Here is a 22,883-nt window from a genome sequence, read left to right on the forward strand (position 1 = left end):
CCGCACCTGGGCCTTGCCTCCTGGCCCGGGGCCGCGGAAGGAGGGACTTCTGAGGCCTTACCCCCCTGTCCGTGGAGTGGTTACGTGTGCTGACCACTCCCACTGGCCCTTCACCACGGCACACATGGGTCCCGCTGCGTCTCTGGTTCCTGGACCAGCCCCCGGGGGGTCCTCGGGCTGCTGTCCCCGGCCACACCTGACAGATGGGGTCCCTGGAGTAAACATGGATTGCCTCAGAGAGGGACTCCTGCCCCCCACACTGGTTGCCTGGACATCCTGAGGGACAGCTGGGACCCTGAAGGTGGGAGGGAAAGGCGACCACAGATTCACAGTGAGGTATGTGAACCGTGGGCAACAAGGAGTCCCGGACGTGACATTGCGGGAGGCCCACAGCCCGTTGCTTGCAGCTGGCCCCTGGCGAGAGTCTGCTGGACAGCCAGGGGCAAGCTGGCACCCCTGCCTGCCCAACACCGGTGGGCAGAAGCCACCCCATGGTGGGAGACCCACCTGCCACAAGCCTCCAGTGGCTTAACCAGACTCCACCTGGCCTCCGGCGTGTGAGATCCGTGCAGGTGAGAAAGCCCCATATAGGTGTGTGAGCCCCATACAAGCACGTGTGCCCACTACAGGGATGTGAGTCCCATACAGGTGTGTATGCCCCATATAGGTGTGAGAGCCCCATATGTGTGTAAGCCCCATACAGATGTGTGAGCCCCATACAGGTGTGAGACCCCCATACAGCTGTGTGAGTCCCATACAGGTGTGTGAGCCTCGTACAGGTGTGAGAGCCCACTACAGGCATGTGAGCCACCACTCGGGAGCCTCTCAGCCGACAAGGTAGAAGGTGAGGGCATGTTTACACAGTTTCCACAGGACCCAGGCAGATGCTAGCACGTGCATTGAGGACCCTGAATCTAGCAGGGCCCACCATATAACAGCATCTGCCGGTTTGCAGGTAAGTTCAGGGTGTGTCTAGCCCTGAGGTGGCTGTGGGGCTGACTGCATGGCTGTTCCATCTGGACACTGCCAGCACCCCTGGCCAGATGGTCACACCTTTAACCCTCTTACCGGTGGGCACCTGCCCTCTCAGGGCTGCAGGGCAAGTGCCGGGTGCCACATAGAACAAGGGGCCTGACTCGGCTGCCCCTGCGGAGCACCTCCTGCCCCCAGTGACCACGAGGGGCAGGCAGAGGAAGTAGCACTTCAGGCCCATGCAGGAGTCCTTCCCCATGCTCTCCTTTGTCAGGCCACAGGCCACACGTCCCCGCCGGCAGGTTTCCAGGCACACCTACTGAGGCTGATGTCCATGCGCTGCCTGCTTGCATCTCCCCACACAGTACAATCGCCATCCTGTGCTGAGGGCCTCGAAACTCACAGACTCCATGGTCTGAGAAAGGACATGGACCAGTGAGCTCCATCGGGCTCTGTCCATCTGGGGCTGGCCAGTGCTCCCTGACTCCTCGAGCTGGGGTTGGTAATTCCCAAACCCTTGGGGGCTGCACAGGGACTTTCCTGCTCCTGGTCTCTCATGAAGGCATCTGCTTGCTGACAAGTCTCCACTCTGCTTCAGAAAACAGGTCACGGAAGACGCCAAGGCAGCCTCCATCCATCATGGCAGCATCTTCTCCAGGCAAACTCGACTAAGAGAGAAAACCACAGGAGGGTTCCTCTCGAAGGGTGGCATCCTGCACATTTTCTGCATGAGACTCCTGTCAGTCCCGTTCCTGCAACTAAACCCAAATCAGCACTATGGGCCACACTGCCACCCTCCATGTGGCTGATGGGGAAACTGAGGCCTAGGAGCCGAACAGTTCGCCCAGAGAGCAAAGACACTGACCCATGGGGAGGGGTTTCTCTCAAGCAGGTACAACTCTGAGCACCTCAGCTGGTGCCACAGTGTTCTTCATTGCGGGACCCATTTTATAGGCGTGTCTATGTGGGGCATATTATAGGAGAGGGGCTTCCCTGCAACGCTGCACACAGTGCAGCTTCCCCTTGGCAGGGCTTATTTCATCACATCATCCCTTCAACAGGACTCATTTAATCACAGCTTCCCTTCAACGAGGTTGAGGTCCAGGGCCCCTTTGGGAAGTTGTAGGTTTCTGGAAAGTTACCCTAGTGCATGGAACCATTGTAGAATCTTATATAATGTATATACATAAACACATAAAAAACAATATCCTGGCCTCTTGTCCTTCCATATGAAGGATTGCTCTCTGGATTAAGGGGTAGTTATCCATGTGAGACTTACCATTACAGATTTTAGTGGAACATTACGTCTTTTTCCAAAATCACATCACCATATTTGCAAGTTCCTCATATAAACAGACAGTTTTCTTGATTGACAATGATTAGAATCCCAATATTGTTAGCTCTATTTTAAAAGAAATTTTGATTTTTTTACCCCATCTTGTAAAAGCAGAAGATGGGACATGTTTCTTTCTTCTTGATTAGATAATGCGATTCACAATTCATGCTATCTGGTGCTCACACTTTTCACGACAGGTATTTATGGAGCCTCAACTAGTTGCCAGGCTCTGTATTAAGTAAATAAGACAATATCACTGCCCTTAAGCAGTTTATATCCTAACAAGGAGGTCTGTGTTCTAGACATTTTTGAATGGTAAAATATAGGATCATGAATTTTACTGTGTACTCTGCTTACAGAACAATTACCCTCTCCTTATTTCAGGAAGCCTGATGTGAAAAGAAAAGCCACCAGTTCTACTAAACAAAAATCCCATCTTAACATGGCATTTACTGACAGGCAGTATTTACAAGTTTGTGATTACTCTTAGGAACAGAATTCCCTGATTTATCTGCCATGATAAGGTTAAAAAACCCCAAGAACACTAAGTCGGGATTTCTGCCAGTTAGTCTTGCATTAGATAGGAGTGTTTATTGGTGAGAAAGAGCAGCATGTAAATTAAACATTCCTGAGTGCTGAAGCAGGCAGTCAGTCTCAGTGCATCACATGGAGGAAAAGATTTGAACTTTGGGGCCACTGGCCCTCATAGCCCCTTGTCAATTAGGTGTCACTTCTGTAAGGCTGTTTGAATGTTAGGATGCACAGCCCAGAAAATCAACAGCAGATCATCTTTCAAATGGGTAGTGACTGCATATTCCATTTCATACCCTTCAGAAAAATGGGCTGGTATCAGGAAAGAGTCTCAAAAGTAAGTGGAAGGGGACTTCTGGGAAGATGGCCAAATAAAGTAGCTCACACTTAGCCCTGCTCCAGCGAAAAGTTAGAGAAGGGACAGGAGGGCTACTGAGGCGGCAACTTGGGAGTGCGGCTGCCCTGGGGGAGCTTCTGCACCACACGCGGCAGCCCTGGCTGCGGAGCTCGAGGACCCGAGAGGCAGAAAGCAGGGGCCAGGCGCAGAGGTGCGAGCCCACGGGGGAGCACAGACGGGAGCCGGACCGGGAAGTCAGCCAGGCCAGGTGCCTGTGCACTACCCTCAATGGTGCAGCCCCGGGACCGGTGACTCGCCCCACACCCCACACACCCGAACCCCATCACCCACTCCCATTCCCCACCCTCCAGGTGCCCCCACCCCGCCAGCCCCCATGCACTGGCCTGCCCCCCACCCCCACCCCAAGTACGGCCCAATCCACCTCTCCTGCACCCTCCTGAGCACTACCTCCCCTCCCTGTTCCCTGCAGGCTTTTGCCAGTGCATGAAGGCTGCGGACACCAACCTCCACGCCCAGGCTACCCCCCACCCCACTGCCCACAGTGTCACACAGCTTCACCCCACCCTCCCTGAGCTCAGCGCATCATTCATGGCATTCCCAGGCCCACGCATGCTCACAGGCACCCAATCACATCATTCAGCTCCAGGAACTGCACTTTACAGCAGTCCTGGAACCGCACATGCACATGGCCGCCAGCCTCACTTCCCAGCTCTGAGAAATTGCTGACCTGCACAGCCAGGTCACATCTGCCCCCAACCAACGAAAGCATAATGCTGACCTGCTGCCCCAGTTCTACACATGTGCACAGAGGGCTCCATGCCTTAGACCAGAGCAACCAGGGTTATATCCCCCAGACCGGGACACCCGCACAACTATATCCTCCCTGGCTGCTGGGTGCCCATGTTCACAAGCGTCAATTTAGCATCCCCAACCTGTAGTCATACCTGCCCCAAAACAAATCACCACACTGAGTGCCCCACCCCATACCCTGCTCCCTGCTGTACAACTATCCCACAAACACAGACCTTAGACTACTGAAAGAAATCAACTCCCAAAGTAAATCAATCAAGATATTTTCATGCCACAAAGACAGCAGAAGATCACTAAACATATCACAATGCAGACAGATATAGCCCTGCCTAATGACCAAATTAAAACCCCAGAGGAGACACAGATGCTGGAACAACTAATCAAAGATGTTCCTACAACTCTACTTAATAAAATAAGTGAGATAGCAAATGACATAAAGGAGATCAAGAAGACAGTAGAAGAGCACAAAGAGGAATTTCAATGAATAAACAGAAAAATAGTGGCTATCATAGAGATTAAATACTCTGTTGACCAAATAAAAAAACATACTAGAGGCACACAACACCAGATTTGAAGAGACAGAAGAAAGAATAAGTGATATACAGAACAGGATAACTGACTTGGAAGACTCAAAACGCAAATGGCAAAAAAAGATGGAAAAAATTCAATGGGAACTCAGGGAAATGATAGACAAAACAAAGTGTATAAATATGAGAATCATTGGTGTCCCAGAAGGAGAAGAGAGGAGTAAAGGGCTAAGAAGAGTAGTTGAGGATATAATGGGGGAAAACTTCCCAACCCTCATTAAGGACATAAATATACAAGTCAAAGAAACCCAAAGAACTCCAAACAGAATAAATCCAAATAGGCCTTCCACAGGGCACATACTAATCATTCTGTCAAATGTTGAAAAGAAGCAGAAAATCCTGAAAGCAGCAAGAGAAAAACAATCTACTACATACAAGGGAAATGAATTAAGACTGAGTTCAGACTACTCAACCAGCACCCTGGAGACGAGAAGGCAGTGGTATGATATATTCAAGATCTTGAAAAGAAAGACTTCTAGCCAAGAATTCTGTACCCAGCTAAACTGTCCTTTAAAATTGAGGGAGAGATTAACATTTTCACAGATAAAGAAGTCCTGAAAGAATTTGTTAACAAGAGACTGACCCTATAAGAAATACTAAAAGGAGTTCTGCCAACTGAAAAAAAAGACAGGAGAGGGAGATCTTGAGGAGGGCACAGAATTGAAGAGTACCACTAAGAGTAATTTAAAGAATACAAAGAGTAAGATTGAAAAGAATATATAGATCTGACAAATAAAATTAAAAAGATAAGATGGTGGAATCAAGAAACGTGTTTTCAGTAATAGCTTTGAATGTTAATGGACTAAACTTACCAGTTAAAAGATACAGGTTGGCAGAATGGATTAAGAAACATAATCCAGCTATATGCTGCTTACAAGAGACTCATCTTAGCCACAAGGATACCAATAGATTGAAAGTGAAAGGATGGAAAAAGATTTTCCATGCAAGTTGTAACCAAAAGAAAGCAAGAGTAACTATGCTAATATCAGACAAAATCGATGTTAAATGTACAGACATCATAAGACACAAAGAAGGATGCTGTATACTAATTAAAGGTTCAATTCACCAAGAAGATATAACAATCATAAATGTTTATGCTCCCAATCAAGGAGCTCCAAAGTACACAAAACAGACATTGGCACAACTAAAAGGAGCGATAGATGTTTCAACAATAATAGTAGGAGACTTCTATACACTACTCTCCTCTATAGACAGAACAACCAGACAGAAGATGAACAAGGAAATAGAGAAGTTAAATAGCATGATAAATGAATTAAACCTAACAGACATATATAGGTCATTGCACCCCAAAGCATAAGGTTATACATTTTTTTCAAGTGCTCATATGTTGGGGCACAAAACAGGATAGATCATATGTTGGGGCACAAAACAGGTCTTTATAGATTTAAAAACACTGAAATTATTAAAAGCACTTTTTCTGATCACAATAGGATGAAGCTGGATCTCAATAACCACCAAAGAATGAGAAAATTCAGAAATACATGGAGATTAAATAACACACTCTTAAACAACCAGTGGGTCAAAGAAGAAATTGCTAGAGAAATATGCAGCTATCTGGAGATGAATGAAAATGAAAACACAACTTATCAGAACTTATGGCATGTGGCAAAGGCTGAGCTGAGAGGGAAATTTATTGCCTTAAATGCCCATATTAAAAAACAGGAAACAGCAAAAATCGAGGACTTAACAGCAAAGGAAATCCAAATAGGCGAAAGACATTCCCTGCTCATGATCAGAAAGGCTAAATATAGTTAAGATGTCAATTTTCCCCAAATTGACCTACAGATTCAACACAGTACCGATCAAAATTCCAACAACATTCTTTGAAGATTTGGAAAAGCTAACTCCCAAATTCATCTGGAAGTGAAAGAGACCCCAAATAGCTAAAAGCATCCTAAAAAAGAAGAATGAAATGGGAGGATAAACACTTTCTGACTTTAAAACCTATTATAAAGCCACAGTGTTCAAAACAGCATGGAACTGGCACAAAGACAGAAGCATTGACCAATGAAATTGAATTGAGAGTGCAGACATAGACTACCAAATCTATGGTCAACTGATTTTTGACAAGGCCCCCAAATCCTCTGAACTGGGACAAAATAGTCTTTTCAGTAATTGGGCATGGAAGAACTAGATATCAATAGCTAGGAGAAGGAAAGAGGATCCCTATTTTACACCCTACACAAAAATTAACTCAAAGAAGATCAAATAGCTAAATATAAGAGGAAAAAAAGCTTCTAGAAGAAAATTCAGGGAAACATCTTCAATACCTAGTAATAGGAGGTAGCTTCCTAAACTTCACACCCAGAGCACAAGCAACAAAAGAAAAAATAGATAAATGGGAACTCCTCAAAATCAAATGCTTCTGTACCTCAAAACACTTTGTCAAAAAAGTGAAGCAGCCACTCAATGGGAGAAAATATTTGGAAATCACATATCAGACAAAGGTTTGATTTCCTGTATATACAAAGAAATCAACTCAACAGCAAAAGAATAAACAATCCAATTATAAAATGGGCTAAACATATGAATAGGCATTTTTCTGAAGAGCAAATACAGATGACTCAAAAGCACCTGAAGAGATGCTCATTTTCACTGGCTATAAGGGAAATGCAGATCAAGACGACAATGAGATACCACCTCACACCCATAAGAATGGCTGCTATTAAACAATCAGGAAACTATAAATATTGGAGAGGATGTGGAGAAACTGGGACACTTCTGCACTGTTGGTGGGAATGTATAATGGTGCAGCCACTATGGAAGACTGTTTGGCAGTTCCTTAGGAAACTAAATATCAAGCTGCCCTATGACCCAGCAATAGCACTACTTGGTATATACCCAGAAGAGCTGAAAGCAATGACATTTGCACACTGATGTTCATAGCAGCATTATTCACAATTGCCAAAAGATGGAAACAAGCCAAATGCACATCAACAGATGAGTGGATCAACAAACTGTGGTATAAATACAATGGAATATTATGCACAGTAAGACAAAATGATGTCCTGAAGCACATGACAAGATGGATGAGCCTTGAGGACATAATGCTGAGCGAAATTAGCCAGACACAAAAGGCCAGATACTGTATGATTCCACTTTTATGACCAGCATGAGGGTATAATCAGAGACTTATAATACAGAATACAGAGGACTTAGAGATACATAAAAGCTAGAGATGGGTGACCCATTAGCCAATGAGGTTGAACTCCAATGTAAGGGAATAGTTAGGAGTGAAGGTGATTCTCTAGTGGGTCTAGAAGTAGTATTAGCATATTGAAGATAAACAGAATTGAAAGGGGTTGTATAGCTCTACATGCCCCACTGACTCACACTAGAAATATGAATGAGTTCTTGTAAGAATTATTTCAAAGATGTGATTCTTATAGAAGGAATGTTTAAGTCCAGAGTACGAGGGAAAACTGCTGTTGCATGCTGTGAGCAATGTTCAAAAGGAAACCATCAGCACAACCACAGTAACAGCAGAGGTAAATAATGGGGGGAAGGAAAAGAGTTAAGAGGAGGTTTAGATTTCCTATTTGGTGAGGGTGTGTTTATTGGTTTTCTGCCTCTTGGGAACAATGAAATTATCTAAAATTAAGAATGTTGATGGATCATAGACTTTGGGCCCTCTACATGATGCCTCATGAATGCAGGTGGCTGAAGGATGCACTGACGGAGAAGTACATTGGTGAATGATGGTGTATTCTTATGAACGAAGGTTGCGCTTCTACAAAAAGGAACAACGTCATGAGGCATGCGATAATGTGAATGAACATGTGGGATATTTGGTGAGACAATATAAGTCAGAAAACAAAAAAATAACAATGGTACGTTTAGAAAATATTTATAAGAAAACAGGGGCCTAGATTGTAAGCTTTTAGAGCAGACACATTAAGTCCGGAGTGGTGATTATTATTTCTGGATTCTGAGAGGCTGTTTTATAGATATAACCTGATGTTTAGAGGTAAGAAAGAAACTGAACAGATTGGGGCTAAAATAATTCAGAACATAGGGGTAAGGAAGACAGTGTCTATACTTTAGAACCACAGATACTCTTTGAGGCCAATGGAAGAATAGTTTATTTGATCTGGGACTGAAATTTTCTGTAGTGCATAATCTAATTCAACCTATCTGCATAGCTTATTTGAACAACTGAAACAAAGAGAGCACAGAATGAGAAAGATGTCCTTTAATCCCGTATAGATTATTGTAATGCCTGGATACATCCTAGAGTATATTAACCAGATAATCAAAAAGTATTGACAAAGTTCCCTGAGGGAGGGGAGAAAGAATATGGAACTATTAAACTTTACCATCAGGGAATTCCCTGATACCTTGTCAAACTTTAAGGGCACCCAAATCAATAGGCCATGGCCTTGATCCCGAGGCTTACTCTTGTGAAGCTTATGTAGGTAACATAGAACCTTAGACTACCTATAAGCATGCCTAAGAGTTACTTCTGGAGGACTTCTGCTGTGGCTCAAATGTGGCCTCAGTCTCTCTAAGCCCAAGTCTGCAAGTGAAATCACTGCCCTTCCCCCTATGTGGGAAATGACATCCTGGGATGAAAGTCTCTCTGGAGACATGGGAGATGACTCCCAGAGATGAATCCAGACCTGGCACCATGGGATTAACAATTCCATTCTGACCAAATGGGGGAAAAGAAGCATAATTAATAAAGTAGCAGTGGCAGAGAGAGTTCAAATAGAGTTGAGAGGCTACTTTGGAGGTTGCTCTTATGCAAGCTTCAGGTAGACCTTGCTACCTATCATAACCTGCAAACCCTGCAGGACCATTCCAGCCAATCCTAAAGAACACCTAGGGCAATTTATAGGATACCACAGGGGTTCCACGTGCTAGAGTAATTTGCCAGGAACCTACAACCCTCCAGATGGGTGGGTCCAGATAAGCTCAGCCTCTCCAGAACACCAGATAGTTCCATCTCCTTACCCCATATTAGTGACAGATTCTTCCAATATCAAATTTAGAATTACCATAGCCCATACAACTCCAAAGAGAGGTATGGAAAGATCAAAGGTGATGGTGGAATTATACATAGAAGATAGGACTTAACAAATGAATATGAATGCTGAATCATTAAATTGTTATCTCTTTTAGTCTCCAGTATTTTAGAGCAGCTAGAACTAAAAACCTAAAATTGTGAAAGTGTAACCCATGTCAAAGCCTGAAATATATTTTACAACTAAATGTGGTGCTGTGCTTGGAAATTTATAGTTTTTTGTATATATGTTATTGTTCACAAAAAAAGAAGGAAAAAATGTCAATTTTGATGATAAAAAAGTATTTAAGCCCTCTAGCCTCCTATATTCTGGAGGAGCTAGAAGGAAAAATATGAGAGAACCATATGGTAACCCATGACAAACTCTGGGATCTGTCCTGTAACCCCTTGTTGAAGAGTGCTTTGAAAACTATTGCTTTTTTATTTCTTTGTTTAGTATATATGTTATACTATAGAATAAAAAAAGTTTAAAAATAAAAAGGATGATATGTATCTATGCTTATTGACAATGATCTTTGCTGCATATTGAGTTAGAAGTATGTATATTATGCTATATATAGATTGCATTAATAAATACTTGCATATGACAGCATTTAGAAGAATGATCAGCAAAATATTAATGGTAATTTCTCTGGATAGTACTTTATTCTTTATACTTCTTTGGGTAGATTTATTCATAACTATATCTTTATATTAGAAAATGCAAGGAAGCTGCTTTTTGTTTAGAAAAAATTAATCATTGGAGGAGACAATCATTTTCACTTGCTTGATGGCAGGTGCTACATAATAATGTTTTAGTCTCTTTCCAGTTCTACTATTTAATGAAAGGGAACGTCTTTCCAGTTGTTTGAGGCTGATCAAGAAGAATGGAGAAGCTAGTCTAATATTTTACACAAAGGTTTTGCAATTGTCATTCTTATTTGAGGAATGGAATCTTCCATCCTTCAGAAGGTGTCCTATATCTGATGAGATGATTTCCTGCTCTACTTCAAGCAGCTGCCTTTACATCAGATTCTTGACATCCCTCAGCATCTTGCTTAACCCATTTCTGTACTACTGTTACCAGGAAGTTCCTCATCATAAAGGTGGCCACAAAGTCAACCAAAGGGTCCAGGAGATAAAAACAGCTCATAGAAACTAACTTTGAGACAGCCCAGCTTTGGAACTAATAAATACATTCAAAGAATGAAAGGAAAATGAGATCTAAGTGAGTGGACATGTAGGGAATCTCAGTAGAGAAATGGAAACTATAAAAAGAACCAAGTGGAAATTCTACAAGTAAAATTCACAGCAGTTTGGGGTTGGCAGAAGAAGGAGTGATTGTGAAAACTAATAAGATCTGTCACCTTCCTTCCCATGTCCTCGTTGCGCTTGTGCACATGAAAACATTCTCACTCTTTCCATAAGACAAAAGGCCTAGAGAACTCTGGCTTCCTGCTGCTTGCCCTGTTTCTATCTAGGAAGCACAGGTTGTCTAGGCTTTCAGATCTCCCAACCTCAAAGAGGGGGGCAGGCTGACATTGTCCAGGAAACCCACGTCAACATCTAAGTCTCCTTGTTCTCTTGAACTTCACCCTCCCTCCTTGGAGAAGTGGTGACACTCCGGTATTCTTCATCTTCTCTCCTCTACGTCTTTTTTTATGCCTAGGTTTTCAAGTCATAAACCAGGAACAGACCTTTGTGTTCTTTAAGTTCTGTAACATTGTCCTTTATCTGAGGTAAAAAGCATACTAGAATGCCCTAGCTCCTGCTAAAACTGGGGGATGGTCTGAAGTATCAGGAAGTCCTGGGCTTGTATAAAATAAGAACTCATTATAGACATTTTGAAAAGACAGAAGGAAGAGAAAAAGTCACCCATGAATGTGTCAATCAAAAATAGCCAAATCTTTAATGCATAAAGGGCATGGGGCTTCTGTTTGGAGTGAAGAAAAGTTTTAGTAATAAATTTGGTAATAAATTAACCACACTGTGAGTGTGATTAATGCCACTGAATTGCAGGCTTGGTAGTAGCTGAGATGAGAAGTTTTATGCTATATAAATGTTACTGCAATTAGAGAGACAATGACAATTAAATGCAAGACATGATCCTGGACTGGATCTGATAGTGGAGGAGAAAATGCCCAAAGGATAATAGGATGGTTAAATTTAAAAAAGGGTATGGACTGTATTCTTCATATCAGTGGTAAATTTCTTGAACTTGAAAACTGTACTTAAGGTGGCTACAAAACCCTATGTCTGTGTTCTCCAGTAATGTGCATGGAAGTGGTAAGTGCTAGAGGAACATGATGGATGCAACCTACTCTCAAATATTTAGAAAACAGAGCTACAGCCAGAGCTACAGATATGGAGAATGAAAGGAAGGAAGGAGGGAAAGAAAGATGGCAAAATGATAACAGTTGGTAAATCTGGGATTTGTGTGAAAGTATGTTGGAGTTCTGTGTATTACTTCTATATTACTTTTACAACTGTCCTGTAAAATTGAAATTATTTCAAAATGAAATGTTAAAAAAATGTTTTAAAAAAGTGACAACATTTTGGTGTGTTTCTTTAATTTTTGTTCTATACACTATTCTGGGGGGGGCTTGTTTTTTTTGTTTCCATAATTGTGATCATGCTGTATGGTGAAATTCCAGATACTAGTTTTTAAAATTCCAACATTATGATAAATAGCCTACATGGGGATATATACGAAAGGCCTTAAAACTACTATGCATGGAGATCCAGAAATTGCATTTCTGGAAATCTATCACACATTTACTTACTTAACAACAATTTATTAAATAATCCATTTACTGAGGCAGCACAGTATAGTTTTAAGGGCTCTGAAGTCTAACTGCTTTGAATTCAAATTTTGGTTCTGTCCTTAGGCAAGTTAACTCACCACTATCTGCCTCAGCTTCCTCATCTGCAAAGTGGGGATAAAATAAAATCTACCTCCTAGGATGCAGCTCAGCTCAGGACCTGGCAGCCAGCAAACATGTGGCAGGTGTCAGCCGTCTTACTGCTGAGCGTGTGTTCTGTGCTGATCCTAAATCCCTGAATAATGTAGATATGGGTCCTACCCTAATGGAAGTTTCAAACAGATGATAATGATAACAAAAATATCTATAAGACTACAAATTAGTAAGGGCTTACTGTATCACTAAAACTGTTAAAGGTTTTATACGCATAATCTTTATAGTATCTTTACAGCAGCTCCACAGGAAGGGTCCAGAATAGCCCCCATTTTACAGATGGAGAATCTGAGACTCAAAAGATAAATAATAAAGTAGTAAATGTAAGGGGGCTCCTTGCAATATTTTTAATATATTAGCATTGGGAATAATGGAAATGTCAATCAAAACAGAGTACTATAAATGCATTGTGTGTATCTGTTCACTAGAATACTATGGGACTATTTAAGAATACATCTCTATGTTTGTTGACATGGATAAATACCCACAATGTTAAATAAATGAAGTGGATCAGGAAACACTAGATATAATATGATTTAATTTTTGTAAAATAAACATAGAGATATATGGCTAGTAGATGTTTTGTAGAAAAATTAAATTCAGTTTATTAGATGATCAATGCTCAATTTAAAACAATGAGATTTTATTATTTTAATAAATAATACACATTTAATATCCAATTTATCAGTTGTCTAATTCTATATAATAAGCCACACCATAGTTGATGGTTGAAGGCAATCATTTGATTTTTTCATGATTAGTGGTTCCATACCTTTGGTCTGGACTCAGCCAGCAGCCCCTGAGCTGACTGAATGGGACACATCCTTGCTGGGCGGTCATCTGGTGGCTTGACCGGGGAGTCATCTGTTCTCAGCAGGCAGGGAACACCTCATTTTCCAGCAGGTGATCTGCACTTCATCTCTGGGGGCATGTTTTCCAAGAGGGCAAAAGTGGGTACTGCAAGCCCCAGAACTGAAAGTTTCCCACCATCCCTTCTAGGTTCTGTCAGTCAAATTAAGTTTCGAGGCCCACCTAGATTCAAGGGTGGGGAGAGGCTCCACTTCTTGGTGGCAGAAGCATACACACAGGGATGGAGGGAACTGCAAGGGCAGAATCTGTCACTCGTATATGAAACTCATACTTACTGTAACTATCATATTTAACACAATACCTTTATTTTTTTTAAGATTAAAATAAAAAATCATTGTCCACAGAAAATTCTGAACCATGCTGCAATCATATTTTGAGTTCATGATTTACTCTTTATTGTTAGAAAATAGCTTTCACTTCACATAATTTTAAAATGGTGACAAGTAACAGTAACACTGTAATATGCTTCCACTGAAAGTAACAAAGGCATTAGGCCAAAACTAAATGTCAATAGGAGTGGGGCACGGGAAAGGGATATGGATTGTTTGTGGGAGAAAAGGAAATGTTTTCAGACAGAGTGTAGTGGAAGGCATGCCTTTATACACTTAGGCTGGATTGTATGATATGTGAATAAAACTACTTAAAAATGAACAGAGAGAAACAAGTGCTAGAGAAAATGTGGAGAAAGAGCTGTACCTATTTACTCTCAGTAGGGAAGCTGAGGGGTGCAGCCCCTTGGAAGGTAGTTGGGGTTGCCATAGGATCCTGCAACCCTTTTGCTCCGTGCACACCTGGGGGAGCTGATGTGGGGACAGGAATGAACATTTGCACACTGCTGTCTATGGCGGCAGTATTCACAACCCTCAATGAATGGAGGTAGCCTAAGCGTACAAGGACTGGGGAATGGAAGGGGGAACTGTGGTGTATATACACACTGGAGTACTGAGCAGCTGCAAAAAGGAAAGAAGTTGTGAGGCATGCAACTAGGTGAATGAATCTTAAGGACTGTATGTTGAATGAACTATCAGGAACAAAACAACAAATATTATCATGTCTCACTCATATGGACTAACTGTAAAAACCCGGTGAACTAAAGTCTAGATCATGGGTTACCAGGTAGGGTCTTATTGTTAAGGGGCCTAGACAGTAAGCTCTTACAGCAGTCACATATATTCAGGAAATGTAACTTTTATTTCTAGATTCTGAGTTACTGAGCTGTTTGTATATAATATGGTCTTTCCCAGAAACTTCAGGTATTTATGTGACACATGAGACTCTAAGTTAGAGCTCTGAAGCCATGAAAGTTAGTACTGCCCATACAGGAACTGTTTAAAAAGTTGAAAAAGGGATCAGACTTTGAGTAGAGATATGAATGAAGCTGATCTAGATAGGAATAAGGTAAATCAGAATACAGGGTAAAGGATGACATTGTCCATATTTTAAAACTTCAGATTCTGTGTGAGACTAAAGGGAGAGATGTTTATTGGGTGCAAAGTTTATATTTTGGTTAGTGTATCACCTAACTTAACTTGTATGTTCGGTTTAGTTGAATACCATAAGTACATGGAATCTCAAATACGGCATGAGATTTTGTTGGTTTGTCCAGGTTAGTGTGATGCCACGAAATACCCCAGAGTAATCTGGGCAGTGAATAAAGAAGTATTTGCAAAGTCCCCTTGGGGAGAAAGGAGGAAATATTCATCTTCCCCAGTTGATGAATTTCTGATATTCTCCCAAGCAGTGGGGAAAACCAAATCAATAGGTTGAGCCTTTGGACTTGGGGGTCACCCTTATGGAACTTATTCCTGCAAAGGAAAAACTAAGCCTACTTAAAGTTAGGCCTAAGAGTCAACCCCAGAGAACCTCTTTTGTTGCTTAGATATGGCTTCTCTCTCTAAGCCAACTCACCAGGTGAACTCATCACTCTCCCTTCTATGTGGGACATGACTCCCAGTGGTGTAAATCTCCCTGGCAACATGGGACAGAAATCTCGGGGTGAGCCAGCACACAGCATCAAGGGATTGAGAAAACCTTCTTGACCAAAAGGGGGAAGAAAGTAATGAGACAAAATAAAGTGTCAGTGGCTGAGAGATTTCAAACAAAATCGAGAGATTATCCTGGAGGTTATTCTTATGCATTATGTAGTTATCCCTTTTTAGTTTATGGTGTATTGGAGTGACTGGAGGGAAGTACTTGAAACTGTTGAGCTGTGTTCCAGTAGCCTTGATTCTTGAAGAGGGTTGTATAGCTATATAGCTTTTACACTGTGACTGAGTGGTTGTGAAAACCTTGTGTCTGATGCTCCTTTTATCCAGGGTATTGGTAGATGAGAATAAAAAATGCAGATAAAAAATAAATAAGCAATGGGGGGGACAAAGGGTAAAATAAATTTGGGTAGATGGAAATACTAGCAATGAGAGGGGGGCATAAGGGGCATGGTATGTGTGAGTTTTTTCTTTTTTCTTTTCTTTTTCTAGAGTGATACAAAGGTTCTAAAAATTATCAAGGTGATGAATGCACATCTATGTGATGATATTGTGAGCCAATGATTGTACACCATGTATGAAATGTGTGTGAAACTTTCTCAATAAAAATATTTTTTAAAAAAGGTGACAGTTCTTTCATGTCCTGGAAACACTTTCATTGTGTTGTTTGTCTCCAGGACCCAATATATAGGATCACAGCTAAGAAATACCAAATCTTCACTTTACCTTATCCTGAGTTTCCCCTTTACTTTTTTTTTCCAGTATCCTCACTCAAATCCAGGAGGAGTAGGGAAAAGGGCACTGGATTAAGAGAGACAACAGATGAAAGTGTGATTCATTTTATCATGTGGGGATACAGAAATATATCCTATAATTTGGTTTGATAATAATATTATTGTCACAAAGGATGTATTTTGTAATGCCAGTGATAACTGTCTTCAAAGGGAAATTCCACAAAGCCATTACTGAGTATTTAGGTTTTCTCTTTCTGTAGCCTTTATTGTCTGGTAGCATGCCACATAATTATTTATTATTTTATATTTGTTAAGTGTCTTTCCCTGCTATAATATGTTTCCAGAGAGCAGAGATCTTTGTCATTTTAATTCACAGATGTATTCCAAGCACTAGATGAATACTGGAATAGAGTAGGCACTCAGTAAATATTTGTTGAATGAATAAAGGAGGTAGTAGTGGACAAGTTCAATGCTGCTGAGAAGTCTAAAAAAATGGGTGCAGAGAACTGGCCATTAACTTTAACAGGACGTACCTCAAAGGGGTTAGGGTAAAGAACAAGGAGAACTGAAGGTGAGAAAGTAGAGATAATGAAAATAACTCTATGGATGAGTTTGAAGAGCGGGGTGTTGAGAAATTTAGCAGGAGCCAGAGGGACAGTGGAGTCACAAGATGTTATATCATATAAACAGAAAAATGATACTGAAGAGAAAATAAGTAATTACCAGTGTAAAAATCTTGAGAATTCTGAGAGGAGAACTCAGGGCACAAGTAGGGAAGTATCACAGAAAGAGCAACGCATTCCTTTGATTGAAACTGGACGGAAGTCAATGCATGTAGGGAAAGATGCTGGCAGGTGGGTGGAATTGGTGGTGGGGGGTTAGGTTGCCTAAGACAGAAGGAAGACCGAGTATTGGGGATCTCAAGTAGAGAAAGCACTTTCTGGAAGGAAGAAAGTGCATACATGGGGAAAGTGTGGTGGTTTATATCTATATTAGCATGAACTGTGGTGGAACTTAGCATTTGTAAAAGCAACATATTCTACCTCCCATCAAACTGGTTTCTCATCCACTGTTCTCTGTCTCAGTAAATAGCATCATTGTTCAAGCAGTTACCCAAGCCAGAAACCTAGGGTCACCTTTACCCCTCCCTCTCCATAAATAATCACCAAATCCTGTTGGTGACTGTTTCCAAATGCCTTTCAGATCTGTTCACTTCTCTCTAAACCCATTGCCACTTTCTTAAATCTGCTTACCTGCAGCGGCTTTCTGCTACAGGTTTTCAGCTTCTAGTTCTGCTTTAAGTATGTTAAGTTCTCCACATTATTGCCAGATTGATCATTCCTGATTATGACACTTCCTAACCATTAAATCTTTCCCCACTGTCTTCAAGTTAAAATTCTAAATCCTTCTGCCTGACATACAAGTGTCTTCATGCTGGCTTCTGTTCTACGTCTCCATGAAGACAAAGACAATAGGAGAAAGAAGAGTGGTAAAAGTTGGAAAGATGGAAAGAAAATGAGACAACACATTACTGATTTGGCAGACCAGAAAAAGCTAAAACCTTAATCAGCAGCAGAAAAAGTCAAGAAATATTATGATTAACACCACAAAACCTCCCAAAAAGCTCAGAAAATGGAAGGTCCAGTTATGTATTTATGCAGAGGCACAGGCTAAACATATAAGGATTGATTTAAAGTCTGAATTTGTAAACTGTTACCCTCCTTATTCCACTCAATTGGGTAAATGTCTGTCCAAAGTTCTAGCAAAAAACTAGACTTTTATATTGGGAAGGTTAAACAAGTAACTCTAGGTTAAGAGAATCAGACACAGTTGATGCTGGGAGTGATTCACTTCAAACTGGGAGACAAAGTAGAAGTCTACAGACTGACTGATGTGCTCTTTGACTCACTTACCCCTTTGACTCTTTAAATATGAAATACTAATATTTGAGAAGAGCCTCTAATATGAAACACAGGTATCATTAACACCAACAACCAGATGAAAAGAACTTGGAGAAATTAAAACAATGTAGTGAGAAATTTATAAGCAATTAATATACTCTCAGAGGAAAGAGAAGTTATGGCATCTATGAAACAAGAATAAGATCTTACAGAAAGAAACAGAGAATAAAAGAGCTATTGTGGTAGAAACTAAAAAGTTAAAAGAAAGGTTGAAAAATAAAGTTAAGGAAATTGCCTTGAAATTAGAACAAAGGAATTGAAAAATGAACAATAAGAAGAAAAAATAAAGAAAATTAAAGGTTCAGTCAAGGATGTTCAACAATTACACACAGGAGTGCTAGAAAGAAGAAAATAGAGAGGAAGAAATTATCAAAAAAATAATTCAAGAAAACTTCCCAGAATTGAAGGACGTAAAGATTGAAAGGGCCAATCAAGTGTTCACACAGTGGATAAAAATAACTTTTACTATAACATATATTTGAATTTTCAAAATATTGGGAACAAAGAGAAGATTCTAAAAAATTCTGGGGGGAGAACGGAAAATAGGTCATAAACAAAGGATTAGTAACAAAATGGCAAAACATTTTCCAAATGCAACACCAACAGCTAAAATGAAATAGAGCGATGCCTTCAAAATTCTCTTCCCGCTCTTTTTAAAAAATTACCTGATATATTTTAAACTAATGGAGCGGGAGGAGTCACAGTTCTAATGGAGAAGTTGGGAATGAATTAATTTAGTCTTACCGAAAAAAATTTTAATTCATAAAATGAAACAAACTTTTCTCCAAGGAAACAAAAAAAAAAATGTAAGATAAATAAAATGTAAGTATAGCACAGAACTTGGCTCAGCTCTGAATAAGATTTACCTAGTAATAACTAAAATCTCACCTCCCCTTAGCAAAATAAAAAAATATCTAAAATAGGGAAATCAAGATATAACCCTATAAGCATGTTATTTAGGCACATGGAAGCAAATACTAGAAGAGTTATAAGTTAAAAGTATTTCCCTCTGGAGTTTGATAGTCAAGAGTGGGAAATGGTGGGGTGGGAAATTACTTTACTTTCATAACTTTAATGACTTGTTTTCCTTTTAAAACTATATCAATGTGTAACTTTGAAAAACCAAAAAATTAAGTACTATATAAATGCAGCATATTTTCCTTTTTTTTTTTTTTTTTTTTTTTTTGCATGGGCAAAAAATCCGGGTCTCCAGCACGGCAGGTAAGAATTCTGCTGCTGAGCCACCATCGCACTGCCTTAAATGCAGCATATTTTAATGAGTTATTAGGTGATACTAATAATAATAGTTATATTTAATAAAAACATTATTTCATCCTCACAACTGCCATATAGGAGACATTAATATCATTTTACAGGTTGTTAGAGGAAGATATTTTTGATAAAGTGCTGAACTTCTCATAATTTCTTATTTTCTTATGCATAACAGTTTGAGATGACTCCATTTACATTTGAAGAATACCATGGAAATTTTTTTCATGAGTGTGAATTTTTAAAAATGTTTTTATTGTGAAATATAACATACAGGCAGAACAGTGATGAATTTCAAAGTACAGTTGAACAAGTAGTTACAGAGCAAATTTAAAAGTATAGTATGGGCTACAGTTCTACAATTTCAAATATTTCCTTCTAGCTGTTCTAATACACTAGACACTAAGAAGAAATATCTATATAATGATTCAGTAGTGAAAATCATTTGTTAAATCCTATCTTCTCTGTTACAACACCTCCCTCTCATTTGGTCATTCTCTCAGTTTTCAAGGATATTTGGTCAATGACCAGTCTACCTTCTTCACATTGAAAAGAGGTGTCAACATTACGGGGTAGAGGGCTGCAACTGGTTGATGCTCTTGGAGAGTGTAGCACCTTTGGGCTTCAGGGCTTATCTGGCCCAGGAACAGTCTAGAGAGTTCAAGTTTCTGAAAAATAAAGTTGTGAGTGAAGCTTTTCATAGAGTCTTAGATGAATCCCTGAGATAGAGTTTTCAGGAATACTGTTGGTTGGGACTTGGCATACGATGACAATTTGCAATATCTGGCTGAAGTTTGCATATGAGTAACCTCCAGAATAGCCTCTTGACTCTATCTGAAATCTTTTAGCCACTGATACCTCATTTTGTTATATTTCTTTTCCCCTTTTTGGTCAAGAAGATATTGTCAATCCCATGATGCCAGGGCCAGGCCATAAGCATGAACTTTTAATCAAAAATTTGAAAGTAGAATGTTGTTTATATTAGAACACACACATAGGCTGATATAAGAAGTGCTTAAATAAATGACAGAGAAGAACATTAGCAAAAATATTAAGCATTAATTGGAGACTGGTATAATGTTCATAGGAAGAAATATCATCTGCAATATGTAAATTTAAAAAATTATGTCAAAATACAGAACCCACCCAATTCTAAAAGTTGCAAGAACTAAAACATAAAATCAAATAATGGCTGCAATGTTTAATTGAATCACATCAAATTTTAAAAATCCATATGCCTATCAAGATACTCAAAAGAGAAAGAGAGAGAATGCCAAAAGAGAACTTTTAAGTCACTATTTTAGTAGGCTTGTAAACTGACTCCTTACTTTGATGATTGGTAACTAAAGGGAAATAATTAAGCATTTATCCAGACTTTTCTGTAAGAAATATCTTAGAGTAACCAATAGCCTCAGTTAATGGAGGAAAGCTCTACTTTACAGGAAAATGTCAGCTAAGAATACAGAAGGAATGACAAAATTAGAAAATCAGCATTCTGTCACCCCTATTGAAATTTTTGACTGAGATAAGGATGCTCAATTACTGCTAAAACACTTAGGTATACGATTGCTGGGAACTACATATTCATATAAGACCAGAAGTAACACGACAGAAATCACTTTCTAGTTGTATGAGCTGGAAGGATAATTAATCGTTCAATAAAAGGATCACAAGTCATTACACTAATGGAGGGATGAATTAGCAGCCAGCTAATATGTATCTTCTTTGATGTGTCAAAACTGCAACATGTAGTACAATGTCATCTGCAATATATTTTAGCCATAGAAAATTTTATCTTGAATTCATCAAGTTTTTAGTTTTAGCTTTCACATTATGGGAAATACAGATGTTGAAAACAAGCTGTATGCATTGCAAAGTGAAAAGCAGATAAATTCAGATGATAGGACAATAGTTAGACCTCTTCACCAAGTGAGAGTCATTAAAAGACAAAAGGGAGACCATAGTTGATCAAAACAATTAGGTGGAATTAATGGTCCTAGACTTGGTATTAGGTAAGATGAAAATTTATTGACGTGGGTGGTTCTGGACAATCAAGATGGCAGAGTGAAATGTTTCAGGGTTCTGTTCCCTCACCAAATTTTTAACAACTAGCAAAAATTGGCAGAGTCTGGAAAATAAAGTGTTGCAGTAATTGAGTGAGCAATTAATCAAGTGAAAGGGAAAATAATAATAATAGCCCTTCCTGTCTTGGAGTGGAACTAGCCTGCACTCTCTGTGAAGTTCCTGGTCCCAGTTCTGGAAGGAGCAGAGTAACCTCCATGGACATAGTACAGTGCTTATAGTTCCATGCCAGTTTATCTAGTGGAAGCCTAAAGGACTAAACCTTGTTTCTGACTTGCCATCCCAGAATTGCAATGCATACAAAAGCACCTGTGGATAGCTAAAGCAATATAAGAAACAACCAAATTGCAGTGGTCTGGGCCAAAGAATTGCTGGCTTTAAGACATAACAATAGATCATCTGGGAATGAGAGGAAGGACAATTTCATAGAGGGAAGAGTTGGAACCCAGTAAACTGGAGATTTTGCAAAGCCAAAAAATCACATATCCAGGACAAGAACACATGTTCAGAAAAGACTGAAGAGGACCTTGCATTTTCACCTTAGGCTCCTCTTCAGGTTCACTGGTAGGAAGGCTAAACTGTGAATGAAAGTCCAGCTAAGATAGAGTCAATCTGCAAACTTTTAGCATATATTTTGTTTGGTGTTTTTAGCATTTGTTTGTTTTTGTTAGCTCTTGACATTCAAGGAAATCTCTGTCATATCACTAGCTGGATACAAACTTAAGGAACAGACATCTCATTCACTAAATTCCAAACTAATACTTTAAAATATTAAAATTCATAGTATACAATAAAAGATTACAAAGTAACAAAAGAACAGGAAATGATAGCCCATTCAAAGACAAAACATCAGAAATCATCAACAAAGATTTGACTTTGATTATATATAAAAATGGTCTTAAATATGCCCAAAGAACTAAAGGAAAACATGGAAAAAGACCTAAAGGTTAATATGAAAATGATACATGAACAAACAGAGAATGTGATAAAGATACACAAATCATAAAAAGGGACCAAACAGAAATCCTGGAATTGAAGACCAAGATAACCAAAATAAAAAATTTCCTAGAGGCGTTCAGCAGAAGATTGCAGCTGGCAGAAGAAAGAATCAGGGAACCTGTAGACAAGACATAGAAATTATTCAGTTTGAGGAGCAGAAAGAATAAACAATGAAGAAAAGTAAAGAAACTAAGAGACATGATCAAGCATACCAAAATATGTAGTATGGGAGTTCTGACAAGAGAAGAGAGAAATTGGCAGAATGAATATTCATAGAAATAATGGCTGAAAACCTCCTGAATTGAATGAAATACAGGATTACACAAATCCAAACCCAACAAAAACCAAATAGGATAAACTCAAAGAAAACGATTCCAAGGTACATTATAAT

The sequence above is a fragment of the Tamandua tetradactyla genome, chromosome 14 (genome assembly GCF_023851605.1).
Source record: "Tamandua tetradactyla isolate mTamTet1 chromosome 14, mTamTet1.pri, whole genome shotgun sequence".
NCBI classification, from domain to species: Eukaryota; Metazoa; Chordata; class Mammalia; order Pilosa; family Myrmecophagidae; genus Tamandua; species Tamandua tetradactyla.